The sequence below is a fragment of the Cavia porcellus genome, unplaced genomic scaffold (assembly GCF_034190915.1).
Source record: "Cavia porcellus strain 051 isolate PalLab524CR breed Dunkin Hartley unplaced genomic scaffold, mCavPor4.1 scaffold_10, whole genome shotgun sequence".
In the NCBI taxonomy this organism is placed as follows: domain Eukaryota; kingdom Metazoa; phylum Chordata; class Mammalia; order Rodentia; family Caviidae; genus Cavia; species Cavia porcellus.
In genome coordinates this window covers 46515773-46531086 of record NW_026947493.1, presented here as the reverse complement: position 1 = coordinate 46531086, position 15314 = coordinate 46515773, and the positions used below count along the sequence as shown (strand labels likewise).

Sequence of the window (15314 nt, the reverse complement as noted above, 5' to 3'; positions counted from 1 at the left end):
GTTAAATGGTTTAGTCTGTTAAATGGTTTTAACATGTTGTAATCTGAGATGACTTACCTACATTATTAAATAATTTTATTGGTACATTTTAGGTATACATAATAATCACATTCATGTGCACATGATCTATCCCCCCCCATTCCCCTACCCTGTGTTCAACCCCTCTTATCTTCCTCATTTAAAAAAAGCTTTGTTTCCATTTTTTCTTTCTTTTCTCATTTTTTTTCTTTTCCCTTCCTTTCCCCCTCTTGATGACTTATTTATAAATAGCGCCCCTTTCTAATGAAGTCGTTCACCCTTAAAAGGAAACTATAATAAAGCAACAAAAAACAATAAACTCCTTTCATACCCTGGCTAAAGTAGCTATGGTCTTGATTCTTCCACATAGCAATGAAAAGGTACTATAGCGTGTGTTCTGGTCTGTACTCAACAGCAATGGCACCCTGGTTTGGGTCTTGTGTTTAGATAATCTTTTGTGACTTGGAAACCTGTCTCCATTTCCCTGCCCCTGGTTCTGTCAGCTTGTCTCCAGGAATGGTTGGGAATGTAGCAGCAAAATTTGAGGAAGGTGGTAAATAGCTGGCCAGTGTGGAAACCTTCCCCTCTGGTAGGAGGAGGCTTTCTTTACTAGCAAACCATTTTTCTAACAAAACTCTACAATGTGCTCCTTGTTCCCCTGAATTCTTCAATCCTATCAAGGATAAAAGCTCTATATGTAAAGAAAGGTTATGGAGTTGATTACATCCCTGAGGACTTGCTGGATCTTTATTCATGTCTAAAACAGGCTTAGAAAAGTAGCTGCTGAATCAAATCAGATTCAGTTTCAATTCTTGTAGCAAGCTACTGTTGCAAAATCTGTAGTGTGTGGTGACATCCTCTTTCCATTAGTTGAGATTCTACTGAATCTCCTCTTGATAATTCATGGCCACCCCACAGCGCTCTCCCACCCTTACCCTGTGCTGGCATGCTAAGCAGCTTCAGCTCTGGTGCCAACTCCTATTGATTGTAGTGATTGCCTGGAGTGCTGTTTTGAGGAGAACTGAGAGGTCTCATACAGGCTTCGAAGTGATTAATTAGCAAAGTCTGCTGTGCCAGAGGAGAGGCGGTAACTGTGGCATGTGCGTTGTACATTTGCTGAGCTTCAGGGACTCCAAATGGGACTCAACCTTGAGAGACGCACTGTCTCATTTTATGTCTGTGTATTTTTGTCTTCTAGTAGGTATATCTGTCACTTTATTCCACAGTAAAATAGAAGTAAATTTGAGATCATTTTTTAGCTTGGCTTATGTAAGAATTACCTATGTATCTTTTTTATTTACTTGCTTAAGAAAATTTTTCTAAGTTATTCTTTGTTCTCTTAGTAAGTAAATAAATGGTTCTCCAAGGTTTTATGAGTTTCTCTTTCTTAGCTGGTATGTAATTCTGATCTTCTGTTTTGTAGGTTTAACCTATGATAATTCTAAATTCTGGAGTATTCACTTCTTCAAATGTTGATAAATTAATATAACTACTTGAAACTTGAACACACAGCAGGTAGTTGTAAGGGTCTTGGAGGTTATAATCATGGTAGATACAGTTTTAATTTTATGTGTGTTGTTCTTTAACTCCTCTTTTTATGGGCCACAGGTAATCCTCAGTCTTACTGTTGAAGCCCATATATGCTTCTTCTGTTGTGCTTTGCTTTGCTCTTGTGAATCGGAAAGTAAATCTCTCTTGCTTTGGCAGGAGACAAGGGACACTTGCCCTGAGGCAATAATAAGAATGTTGAAACTGTAAGCAAAGCTTTGAATAGCAGGATGTTTGTGACATTTCCTAATTAAAGCGTGATAGATTAGACTTTTAAAAATATGATTAAAATTTACATAACAAAAATTTGGCATTTTAAAATGGACTATTCTATAACATTAAATGTAATCACATTGTTGTACAACTATACCAGCATACATCTCCAAGATGCTTTCATGTCCCCTGACTACAACTCCTGCACATCAAACCCTAACTTCTCATGTTTCCTCCCCCTAGTCACTGGCAACATCGTTCTCCTTTCTGCCTCTATCAGTTTGACTCTTTTAGATACTTTCTAAAAAGGAATTATACAATGTCTGCCTTTTTGTTACTGGCATATTTCACTCAGCATATCTTCAGGTCTTATCTGTATTATAGCCTGTGTCAAAATTCCTTCATTTTTACGGCTAAACAATGTCCCATTGTATGCATGTGCCACATCATTTTTTTTTTTCACTCACTGGCTATTGTGAGTACTGCAGCTGTGAATGTACTTACATCTATTCATGTTCTTGCTTTTAGTACATTTGGGTTCATATCGAGAAGTGCAATTGCTGGATTAGTTTTCAAAAAAATCATCATGCCATTTTCCTCAGTGGCTGCCCCATTTTACATGCCACCAGCCATGCACAAAGGTCTAATCTTCACTATCACTTGTAACTTCCCACTTTTTTGATAATAGCAATTCTTAGAGGTAGGATGTAATAACTTGCTATGATTTTTGCCCATTTTTTTAGGGAAATGTCACTCAGGTTCTTTGTTCATTTTTCAATCAGGTTATTTTGTTTTTATTGTCAGATTGTAAGTGTTCTGTATATATATATATGGACATCAGTCACTTACCAAATGTATGAATGACAAATACTTTCTCTGTTCTGTGAGTTACATTTAGGTCTTTGGACATTTTGATTCAAATATTGGATTCAAATGTTTATATAAGTTAAGAATCCAACCTTTTTTTACAGGAGAATATTCAATTTTAACAGCACCATTTGTCAAAAAGAGTACCCCTCTCCCCATTGACCTGCCTTGGCACTTTCGTCAAAAATCCTTTGGTCATCCATGTGACTTGTAAGGTTAAGTATATAGTCTCATCAGTTCTTACTGATACGGCATTAGCTTCCTAATGATTCTCCCTAAATTAAGTATCATTTCAGTATATTTCTGCTGTAGAATTTATGTATCTTATGTTTTGCTTGCTTTTTTGGTGGTACTAAGATTTGAAACCACGACCTTATGCTTGCTAGGCAAGTACTCTTACCAGTGACCTACATCCTCCTCCCCACTTGCCTGCTTTTTTGTTATTGCTCCCTGGGGTCCAGTGTTTTTGTCCTGGAGACCTAATGGGTCACATGTCATTTGTATTGAACAACTGTGTGTTGAATGACATTAATTAGAAGTTAAAAAAGAAAAGAAAAATATCAGAAAAAATTTAAAATGCTTTTCTATTATTATAAACTATTACCATGACTTATGGAGCTTTAGGAAAAGCTTTCTTTTTTCTAATAATGCCATTTGCCTTCTTTGCTGATACTTGCTGTTGAAACTGCAATTATTAGTATCCTCTGACTAATAAAGAGAAATAATTTTAACAATCTTTTGAGAGGAAGGAGAAGGCAAAAGAAGGTGAGGGGAAGGAGAGAAAAACTTTTGAAACCATTTAACAAATGGCACTTGGAGTTGAGTCAGAACTGGCTTGTGGAGCTAAGAAATAGTGATATGTTGTGAGATGCAGTCTGATAGGCAGATGTAAAACACATTCTTTGGCACCTCTCATCACAAGTGCTTCTTTTGGAACAGATGAATAATTATTTGCTTTACAATATAGCATCCTGCTAGGCATGGTAGCACAGTCCTGTTATCCGAGCACTGGGAAGGCTGAGACAGGAGGATCACCGTAAGATATAGACTAGCCTGAGCTAGACAGTGAATTCAAGTCCAGCCTGAACTACATAGTGAGACCCTGCAAAAAAGCAAAACAACAACAAAAAAAATATATAGCATCTTCACAAAGGTAGCTTTTGCTGTAACTGTGACAATTTTGTTTTTATGGCCACATTTGTGAATAAATGAAAATTTACATTTAACTGGGCATGGTAACACACACCTTTAATCTCAGCTCTTGGGAGATGAAGGCAGGGAATCCCTGAGGGATCAAGGCCAACCTGGGCTACAAAGTGAGTTCAAGGCCAGTCTAAATTGCAGAGTGAAATCTTGTTTCAAAAAGACAAGACAAAAAATGAAAAGAAAATTTATATTTGATCTTCATTAAAGAAAACATTTGATATGCAGATTCTCAAGTCAGAAGAGCCTTAGTATCCATTATCTTTTGTGAGACAGTGGGATGAGTGAGCCAGTTTCTCCCTGTGCTATTATATTAGTGTGTGATTAGTGCTCTCTTTTGGCTTTATTTGGGACAAGGGAAGTAGAGAATAGCAGTTAGAAGAGCTATTAGCCCACGTGTGTCATCAGTCATTTAGCCAAAGGACCTGTTGCAGCTCTTTTATTCTTGACACTGGATTCTCGCATTTCAAAGATGCAGTGTGATCTAGTCTCACCTTTGGCTTTTAACTTCTTAAAGTTTCAGGAGATTTTTCCCCTTAAGTAATATGTAATTAAAGCTAGGTATTATCCAAGCCTGGGAGTTTGAAATGGATGATTTTGAGAGCTCCAAAACTAGAGAGCCTTCACCTTCTTAGCCTCAAGAGTTTACAAATCCATTTAGTCATAAAAACTCTCAGAGACTGAGTAGGGAATAAAACCAATCTCAGAGGACAGGAATAACCAGTGGATCTAATTCTTGTGGTATATAATCATCTTTGAGCAATCCAGAAGCCCAAAATATATAAGGTTTAGATAATGGTAGGCCATTAAAGTTGTCATTCTTGCTAACAGATCATTTAATTTCAGCTTTAACTTAGTGGTATTCCACCGACTTAAAAGAGTAAGTGAACCTTTTAAAGATGACTTTACTTAGAGTGTTTATACATCTTCACTAATTGGGAAAAATCTGATGTAGTAGTGTGAAGCCTCCAGAATCCTTGCATGAAGTACAAATGTTGAGATGGGAATATATAGTATGCTATTTGTGTATTATTTCATTTGGTAACTTGGCAGTCATATTTAGAAGTGATTGCACTGTATAGTCCTTCTCCTCAGCCCTTTTTTTTGTGTGGGTATAATCTATTGTAGTGGTATAGTCACTTATGCACTAGTGTTTGCATAAGCCTTTCATTAGAAATAATCTAACAAAATAGAGCTCTCTGCTAAGCTTAGTACAGTTGGGTATTTTCTAAGGCTCATTTATCCAGGATATCAGAAGAATGGAATCTCTAGCTAATGTTGGTAGGATGTTATCCACAAACAGAATATTCAGAGATAGATCTTTTTTCTGTCCCTGGCTCATCTCTTGAGATAGGAGATTGGGGCCAAGAGACATAATTCTATATTAGACCTATGCTATTGGAAACAGCAAATTGAAATGACCACTATACATCTCATGTTATTATCTTATTATTTGTGAAACTTTCTTCATTGCATTTAAAAGAATATTTAACAAGCTAGGCATGGAGGTACATGCCTGTAATCCCAGCACTTAAAAGGCTAAGGCAGGAAAATCGTTCCAGGTTTGAGATCAACCTGGGCTATAAAGTGAGCTCAAGATCAGCCTGATCTGGATGCAAGACCGTGTCTCAAAAAGACCAAAATGTGTGTGTGTGTATATGTGTGTGTGTGTGTGTGTGTGTGTGTGTGTGTGTGTGTGTGTGTGTATAAAAACTCTTAGAGACTGAGTAGGGAATAAAACCAATCTCAGAGAGTAGGAATAATCAATGAATCCAATTTTCATGGTCTATAAGTGGCATGTCAAACTAATATGTTGATATGGGAAGCTATGTTGAGTGTCATATCAAATTAATAGCTATTAATGGCTATCATACACTATATGTTTTGTATGTATATATTTAACAAATAGAGTAAATTCTGTGATCTTTAAGTTTTTATATAATTATAAAATTTCAATGTTAATGGGCTTTTAGTTAGTATTATAAATAACCTAAGAGTTTGCCCACACTACTTGTTAAACAAGCTATCTTTAGTTTATTTTACTTTTTATCATATGAAAAAATTTAAATTTGTGGTCAGAGGGTAAAAAGAAATGTTTTTAAGCTGGATGTGGTGATGCATACTTCTAATATCGCCATCCTGGAAGACTGAGGCATGAGAATTACAAATTCAAATCTCATCTGTGCAGCTTAGTGACTTAGACTCTGATTCAAAAGGAAAACTAAAGTGGCCAAGTGTTTACCTCAGCAACATAAACACCTGTCTAGCAAGCATAAGGTTGTGAGTTCAATCCCTGGTACCAAAAATAAAAATATATAAATAAATAAATAAAATTTAAAAATGAAAACTAAAAAACCTAGGGATATAGCTCAGTATGAAGACCCTGAGTTCAATCTACAGTACTGATTTTTAGATTTGCCACCTTTTAATATAATAGACTCAATTTAATTCTTTGACATTTGTAGTATAGAAGTTGACACTAATATCGTAAATCATGTACTCTCTGCCCAGCTTAAAAAGTTATCAGCATTGTGCCATATTTTTAAATGGATAAAAGCAACATTATTAAAAGTTTGGTAATTAGAATGGAAATGATATGTAATCCTATCCATCCTAACCCAATCATCACCATTTTACTTATTCTCTTCCACTTTTTCTTTAAAACTCTAAAATGCAAATATTTTTCTTTCTTTTTATTGAGTGGCATATCAAACTAATAACTAATAATGGCTATAACACATTATATGTTCTGTATATAAGCTCAAAACTAAAGGTTACTCGAAGGCCATACTGTGCTCCCTGTAAAGTGTCCTTTTCAAAAATAATTTTTTCATACAGCTACCTAATAACCTTTTTAAGATAAAGAAATATCAGCACAAAAATTCAGCCACAGTAAGAAGCAGTGTAAGAGCAGATGAGACTCAAGGTGCAAGAGGCTAAAAGGTACCGTCTGTCCCCTCCCCTCTGATACCCTAACAAAGAAAACCCATATGGGTAGCTCAGATCACTTCCATAATCTGCCTATCCTAAAGCCATTTTGCCTTGCAGCAAAAACTAAACACAAGTTAAAAATCTGTTGTAAATACAATCTTAAGGATTATGCACAGTGTGTACCCTGGGGAGTAGAGCATCTTAAAGACCCATTTTAGTATTCTGTTTACAACAAGCTCACAATTGCAAACAGTTTAGATGTCCATCAATACGAAAGTGGATGAACTTGTACATTCATGTAATGTAATATTCTTAGCAGTAAAATGAAAGGAATTATTAATGTGTAATAATATGAATGAGTCTCAAAAAATTTGTATTGAAAGAAACCAGGGCAAAAAAACACTTACTATATGATTCTATTTATTTGACGTTTTCAAGAAAGTAAAAGTAATGTCTAGTAATAGAAAATCAGAACACAGTGGCTGTTGGTGAGGCAAAAGAGTGGAGAATTCTGAGAACAGCACCAGAGTCAAAGTGTTCTCCTGGTAGGAATGTGGACTCCACTACTGCATTCATTTGTCTCCACTCTAACTTTACTCTTAAGATCTGTATATTGTACTGAATATAAACTGTATATTAATTTGAAAGTTAAAACATTCTTCTTTTGGATCCTTGTTTGGCCTTTCACCAAACTTCTGAATCAAGAAATGAACCAGGATTATAATACAATCACCATCATAAAATGTTAAAGTTAGAAAACTATACAGATTATCTTGTCTAATCCTCTCAAACACTACTGACTTGGTGGAAAAAAAGTTTAAAATTGCTAATGACAAAATCTGCTGTAGCCACCTTCTGCACTCAGGAGGAAAGTTAAGTGATTTTACTAATTTGTGCATGCCAGCAGAAAATATGACAGAAGGACAGATTTACTAAAAACAATATGCCTTCAAGTGTAAGCACAGAATCTGGATCAAGACTTAGATGTTTTTGGCGGAAGACATTTTCTTAGCATGAATGATGTGATCAAGGCATTGATCTGATCACAGCATTTCACAGTTTCTCATAGCCTGGCTGAGAAATAATTTGTAAAAAGCTCCATTGTGGTTAATAAAAGATATATGGTGTTAGTGTTTCAGTGTCTGTGACCTCACCTTCCCTGCATGGAAATGATCTAGATCATCATCAAAGGTCTGATAACTTTGTGAGCAAAAGAAGAACATACAGTACTGTATTTGCACAGATGGATTTTGCAAACTACCCCCTGCAGTTTTTATGCTAGTCTCAAAAAAATTTTATATCACAACTGTAGGCCATTGCATTAAATCTCATGATGTCCAGCCTGATTATTGACTTGTGGTTGTAAGTGCATAATGAAAATAGTTAGCTGTTAAAATCATTGCAACTTTGAAAGGTCTTTAAACAATTACTTTAGTTATGTGCTAAAGTGTTTACTTGTGCTGTGGCTTTTTATTGTGAGGTGTTGTCCTGGGCTAGCATTTTAAATTTTTAAATTTATTTTCTTAATCTCTAAAGCATTTTATTTTCTAGTTAGATTTCTTTGCTCAGATCCTTCCTTATGGAAACTTTTGTTCTCTGACACCTAAGTTCCATAGTGGCCATGTCTCCTTTCTTGACTTAAGGTAACTTCCTTAATACCTATTTTATCCTACCTGCATTACTTGCATATTTAGTGGTTAAAATAGTTAAGACTTTTGGAATTAGAATTGTCAAATTCTTTTGAGTTTTGAGGAATTTCAGTTTTTGTATAGGTAAGTTTTATGTGATAATAATTCTGTTTTGTCCTTAATTCCTTTTTTTCTGTATTCAAGACTGTATTCATTTACTCATGAATACTGCAGTGCATATAAAATTATTCCATGAGGTGAAAACTACTTAGATCTGCTGATATTAAAATAATTTTTCTTTAAAATAACATGAAAGAACAAATACTGTATGATTTCACTATGAAATATCTTAATATAGTCAAATTCACAGAAACAGAAAATAGAATTGTGGTTGTGGCAGACATGGAGGAAGGAAAATGTAGTGTTGTTTGAGGGGTGTAGAGTTTCAGTTTTGCAAGATGAAAGATTTCAAGAGATCTGTTGCACAACGGTGTGAGGATAGTTAGCACTATTTAACTATACACTTGAAAATGGTTAAAATGGTAAATTTGTGTGGATTTTGCTGTTTCAAACTTAAATATTTATATTAAAATAGCTATTTTACTTTTGAGTTGAGGAAACTAGTTACAACCAGGCAATATAAACTGTAGTTTTAAATTCAGCTGTTAAGTTTCAGATTACAGTTGTTAGTTTTAGTATCATCGCATATGTGTTTTCCCCAGTGGACATGTGTGACACTGTGGTTTTCTTCTGGGCAATGCCTTCCTTATCCCTTCTTTTTCATCACCTTCACTACCTCACACTCCTAGATTTAAACTTCTTCCCAAAGTTTCTTACTTAATGGATTAAAAACATTTTAAAATGAAATGGAGATTTGCTCACTACCCTAGTTTAAGCATTATGCAATGTGTACATGAATCAAAACATCACATTGTACCACACAAATGTAAACAATTATGCGTCAGTAAAAAGTAATGCGTGAAATAAGTCATAACCAAAGATACAGTGGACATATAAAATTGTCTGCTGTCTCCTTCTCTAGAATATCTACCTGTTGCTTAGGAACATTTAAGAAAAAATTATGGAAAAACCACTGTGTGTCAGGCTCTGTGCTAGTGTTTCTAAGTATGTTTTGAGAGTTGATTATTTGTCAGAAATAGATCAAAATGACCAGACTCAAAGAACTTTTTAAGATTGTTTTGATTGTGGAATACATTTCTTTTTGAAACAGTTTAAGTTACTCAAGGATATATTCCTAATGAGGTTACATTTTGGTGTTAAAATGTGTGCTCACATGTGATTTACTGATACAAGGAATTAATTCCCTGCATGTGAATAGCTGTAATGTCACCAATGTGTTCATTATGGCACATTTGTCAGGTTTATTTCATGAGGGGCAAAGCTCAAGAGAGAACGAAAGTCCATATTTCCGTCTTAACTGTCCCACTTCTCAATGCTGTGTTTAGAGGAAATTGTGTGCTGTGTCTAGTGAAAGAAAGACCGCATCAGAATGTTTGTTTTCAGTATTTACTTTTAGCAGCAAATCTAGAAACTGTATTTTCATTTCAGGGCATACTTTTTTATTATGAGCATTCCAGAGTAAATAATTTCAGATATGCAAGGGTGTGTACATTGCATGCACGTGTGTGAAACACTGAGACTGTGTGTATGTGTGCGTGCATGTGTGTGTGTGTGAGAGAGAAAGGGAGGGAGGGAGGGGAAGAGAGAGAGAGAGAGAGAAAGAGAGGAATAAGACATCCCATTAATAGCAGGAGGGGGTAGAGGCTTACTCAGTCTATTATCATAAAGCTCTGCTAATGTAGCTTCTGAGTCATGTGACTGCAGAAAAGGCTATTATCTCAATGAAAAGGAAACTGGTTTTAGAGCAAGCGATAGAATGGAAGCAGGAAGAATTTTCGAGTGTTCCACCATGCTGGATTTTCAAAGGGGGATCTGTCTGATCAGCAGCTAAAAAAGGATCTGTGTGGCTAGTTTGTCAGCTATCGTTATAAGCAAATGATAGAGAAGATGAGCAGCGGGGTGCTCAGCATGTGCTTGGTTTTACATCAAGGCTTAATGTGGGTTTGAGTTAATAGAGATTTATCGCTGAGGCAATACGTTTATTGCTAATTGGTGGGGGTTGTATTTTGTTTGAGAAGTGATGTATGGTATTTGTATTTACATCACTGATGAAGATAAAGAGACCTGCTGAGCTCTGAGTTGAACTGCAGAGGCTGTGGACAATTACAAGGTGTGTTTCAGAAGTGCTGTGACTTAATATTTGGTAATGTTCTTGGAATTCTGTATACTGGTGGATTGGATGAATGTACATTTTTGAAGGGAGAACTGGCGTGACAACCAGGCAGTGATAATGTTTTTAGGATCAAATAGATACAGTGTGACCCAAATTGATTCAGTGGTCCTTATTTCTTTTGTGTTTGCTCAGTGTTTAAAGATCACTTGCAGTTTATGTGACCTGTTTCTTCCTTGTTTTTAGGAAATGTTTTGGTAAGCATTTTCTAAAATTCAGAAGAATCTTACCTTTAAGATGCAAATTTTTATTAGAGGATAGGTATAATAACTGTAAGCTTTATATGTTTGTCCATATTTATTTTATATTGCTCTTTTGTAATTTAAAGCTTAAAAGATCTTTTCTATGAATTTTAAATTACTGACTTTTTGAGTAGATAAGTAGAGGGCTCTGAGGCCTCTCTTGGTTCTGTTGATTCTGTTGTTATACATACTACCTAACTTTCTCTGATTGATTTGACTGCTACTGTATGCAGAAAATGAAATAATACTCAGTTAATCTTCAGCCTGTACTTGTCACTTTTGCTCATGGTAATGCTATTAATTCTCTTAGCAGTTTTTACCTTTCTGTTAACCTTGGAAAGTATAGTATTTAAAAATTGAGATTGGTGAAAGACATACATAAGCTTAGACTAAAGGTTTGCCTGAGGAATTAATTTACTATTATGTTTTATTTAAGTTCTAGAACATATATATATGCTCAGTTTGGGGAGGTGTGTATTTCTAAATCGCTGATTTTGAAACTATATTGTATACAGTTTCCTTCTGAAATTCACCTCAGAGGAGGTAAGAAAGCTATCAGGCTATATAGTCATGTAATATATAGACAGTTTTGCAAAAAATTAATTCTTGATCTTTTCCAATAAAAGATGAGAGCAACTCAAACATAACTTTTAATTATACTAAGTACAGGGGACTTTTCTTCCTTATATTATCTACAAACCATCTTAGTACAATATCGTTTAATAAATCCTTAATCTTATAAAATGAGATTTTAAAAAAGGGCACCTTGTTTTAGTCTATCTACATAAAAAGATAATTTGGTTCGAAAAGGCAGTTGCCTATAGCTTTTATCATTCTGGGTTCTGTTTTTTAAACTAGATCTCTCCCATATTCATTAAGTAGGCTAAGAAAGATTTAAGCCAGAGGCACTAGTATTATATGTTAGATATTTTGAATAATAAAAATTTCAAAGCTGAGTTGTTTACCCTTATTTCTGTTTGATTTTCCTTTTTAATTTGTTACCTGATATAAAATCTTCAAATGATCCCAGAATTTGGTACCAACTGTTATTTCAAGACACTGTGAAGCAAGCACTATGAGAAAATAAAAGCAAATAAAGATATAATCCAATGACACAGTTTAGTAATTTGCATTGGAACCTAATCTCAGTAAATGTGGTAATTATTCTGAGTCTTGGATGAATTTTAAATGGTTGAAGGAATTTTGTGTTAATTTTTTTAGCTATTCAGAGTATTTTCCTGATGACTTTGTGTGTGGCTTTTCACATGAGCAGGTTTAGATGATAGTTTTAAATATATCACCTTATATTTTCTTTGTGTCATAAAAGTTATGTTTATTTACAGACTCCTAAAACTAGAGTAGTTTTTATTCTTCATTGTGTTTTTCTCCTAGAACATCATGTATCAATCAGTCATTTATTATTTTAAAGCGCTTTCATAAACAAGTTATCTAAAAACTTCTTAGTTTTTGGAGTTTTGAGGAGTGAGGAAGTATCCTAATCACATTAGAGTTTTTAAAAATTGGGTTTTGATGTAGGGCAATGTCTAAACAAGCCAGACGACTAGCTTGCAAATCCTGCTATACTTCAGAATTCCAACCACAGTAATTAACCACAAATATTACAATCGGGTCTGATCTTGTCAGGCTGAGGGGGTTTGTTTCTTGGAGCTATTTTGGATTTGTAAGCAAAGATAGGGTAAGGAAAGATAGAATTAAAGGTGATTTTAGTATGCCGTATGGAAAACTCAGTGACGTAGTATATTCACAGGACCCTTTTGTTAATTTGGGAAGGTAAAAGTTTGGAGAAAGTTTAGTCAGAGTTTAAAAATACCGTAATATTTTAGGCACAGTTAAATTCTCTGACGCTAAGGACATAAAATTCTTACAGTTAAAAAATCTGAAATAACCAGAAAGCTCAGGAATGGTAAAAAGGTTTCTGATCAGTTGGCTTGCCTTACCTGTTTGTCTCACACATGCTGTAGTCCTTAACATTGAGGTAGACTTGGCATTTCTGGTGTGTGTTTTAGTTACACCAATGACTCTGTTCTCCAAGTTAGTATTAAGCATGCAAGGTTACATCTTGTAGTGTAAGTCACTAATACAGTAGAACAGAGGCATGTATTTGCTTTATTTTTCTTTTAAAGATAACTTAGTTATTACTATTTACATTAATGATTTTGTAAGAAACGATATCGCAATCAGATTTTGAAGGAATTATTCTGAGAAAGCAAATTGAAGAAATAATTTGAGATAGATGCTACATGTCTGGTTTTATGATTTCAGATAACTCAAAATAGAAAATTAGTTAGAATAAAGAGTTATTCAAGCATGCTTTGATTTTGTAAATCCATGGACTTCAGTCAAAATGAATGATTAATCTCATGTTGAAACTCCTCAGATAACAAGAACCTTAAAAGTTGTTTCATTGGGGGCTGGGGATTTAGCTCAGCAGCATAAGAGCCTGCCTTGCAAGCAGACAGTCGTGAGTTCAATCCCCGGTACCAATAAAAAGAAAAATCCAAAAAAAAAAAAAAAAAGTTGTTTCATTGGCCTTTCTAACTTGGAGGGAAATACTCATTTTTATGTCGCTTTTACATGTTCTTGTTAACACATGGTTTGTGGGCTTCCCTTTTCTCTCATCCTTTAATGAAAAAAAAATGTTACCAAAGCAGTTGTTAGTTTTCTTTAACCATAAAGCAAATCTTAATCATCTTCTGTGGACTTTTCATGTATAATTCATTTAATCTTCATGATACTAGTAGTTACGCTAGCCTATGCAAATGGAGACCCAGAAAGTTAAAAGTAACTTGTCCAAGTTCACACAGCTAATAGGTAGTGGAGTGGGAAACCCGGTAAGTTGCCCCCAGATTACTGCATATTCTGAATTCAGTTGGAGTTGCTCATTTATTATAGAATGAGAACAGGATGAACCTAGGGACAGGGGTGATTTTGTTTTTAAATGTTTGTACCTTTTTTGTTCGTTTTTTGAGAGAGGGTCTTGCTGTGTGTTTCAGGCTGGCCTGGATTCATTATGTAGCCCTGGTTGGCCTGGAACTCGTAATCCTCCTGTCTCAAGCTCCAGAGTGCTGTGATTATATGCATGGTCTCCACGCGGTGTCTAAATGTTTGTACTTTTAACAAATTGTTTTATTTTAAATATGTTAAGAGTAGTTCATGTTTAAAAGTAGTTCATGTTTGATCTGCTCTAAAAAGAAACATTTGTTCATGGGAATTAACTCATGGCTAATTAAAAAATTGTTTTAGAACAAGGAGGTATAAGACAGAAGCATTCACATGGGGCAGCAGAAATTGTTAGGAAAGGAGGCTATGAATTGCCATGAGATTGATGATATGGGGACAAGCATAGTAGTTGTGGGATCCAAAAGATGTGTATTACATATTTTCTTACTTGGCTGCTCTTTATTTTTATTTATTTTTTTCCAAAAGGAGACCTTGCTGCTTCCAAGTGTTTACTCACAACATTGCTATGATAGCCCATTCAGATATAAACCAACAAAGAAGACATTGAGAACACCACTGAAATATAAGCCACTGACAGGAGATTTGTCATAAATCATGTTACATCCACACAGATTCTCTAAACAGGAGTTTTGTCTGCATAATCTTTCAGATGGGAAAGCTTTACTGGCTTACATTTGTGTTAGTCACTTTTTTGTTACTGTAGCAAAATATCTGAGGCAAGCTAACTGTTAAGCAAAGAGGTTTATTTTGGTTGATGGTTAGGAAGGCTCACAGGCCACAGTTGGGCTACCACATTGTTTCAGCCTCTAATGATGACCTTGCTGGTGGAGACCCAAGATGGCAGAGAATATATGTGTGTATATGTTTCTTTTTCTTGTGTTATAATGCTACCAGGTTACAATCATGCAGTCTATACTCTAATGACCTTATATAAATTTAATCAAGGGGCTCAACTCTCTATACCATAGTCCACTTTGTTAATAGCATTAACATATGACTTTGGGGATCAAACTCCTATGTGCATAGGGTAGGGGGACAAACTATAACCATAGTAACTGTATATGTACTCCTTAGTGAATCATTTTTCTGACAGACAGGTTTTTACTTCACTAAATACCTTGCTCTTTAGAAATCATTTGGAAAGTAAACTACAAATATAGCTTTACCATTTGTGTCTTGATGCAACACATATGTGCTGCCTTTTTTTTTTTTTTTTTTTTTTTTTTTTTTTTTTTTGTGACAGGGTCTTGCTATGTAGTTTAGGGTGGTCTTGAACTCACTGTGTAATCAGGCTGGCCTTAAGCTTGGAATCAACCTGCCTCAGCCTCCCAAGTGCTGAAACTAACAGGCATGTGCCACCAAGCCCAGTCT

At 35.0% G+C, this 15314-nt stretch overlaps 1 protein-coding gene across 8 annotated transcripts in view; it reads left to right on the top strand.

Moving 5' to 3' along the window:
- Nucleotides 1-15314, top strand: part of Ncoa2 (nuclear receptor coactivator 2) — a 278129-nt gene that overhangs the window by 145660 nt on the left and 117155 nt on the right. Inside the window, exon 1 of one of the 8 annotated variants that reach the window (XM_023561716.2) lies at nucleotides 10178-10659. The exons of the other annotated variants lie outside the window; for them this stretch is intronic. The gene's annotated coding sequence lies outside the window, so the exon portion shown is untranslated. Of the gene's footprint in view, nucleotides 1-10177; nucleotides 10660-15314 lie in introns of those variants that run through there. 8 annotated transcript variants of the gene reach the window in all.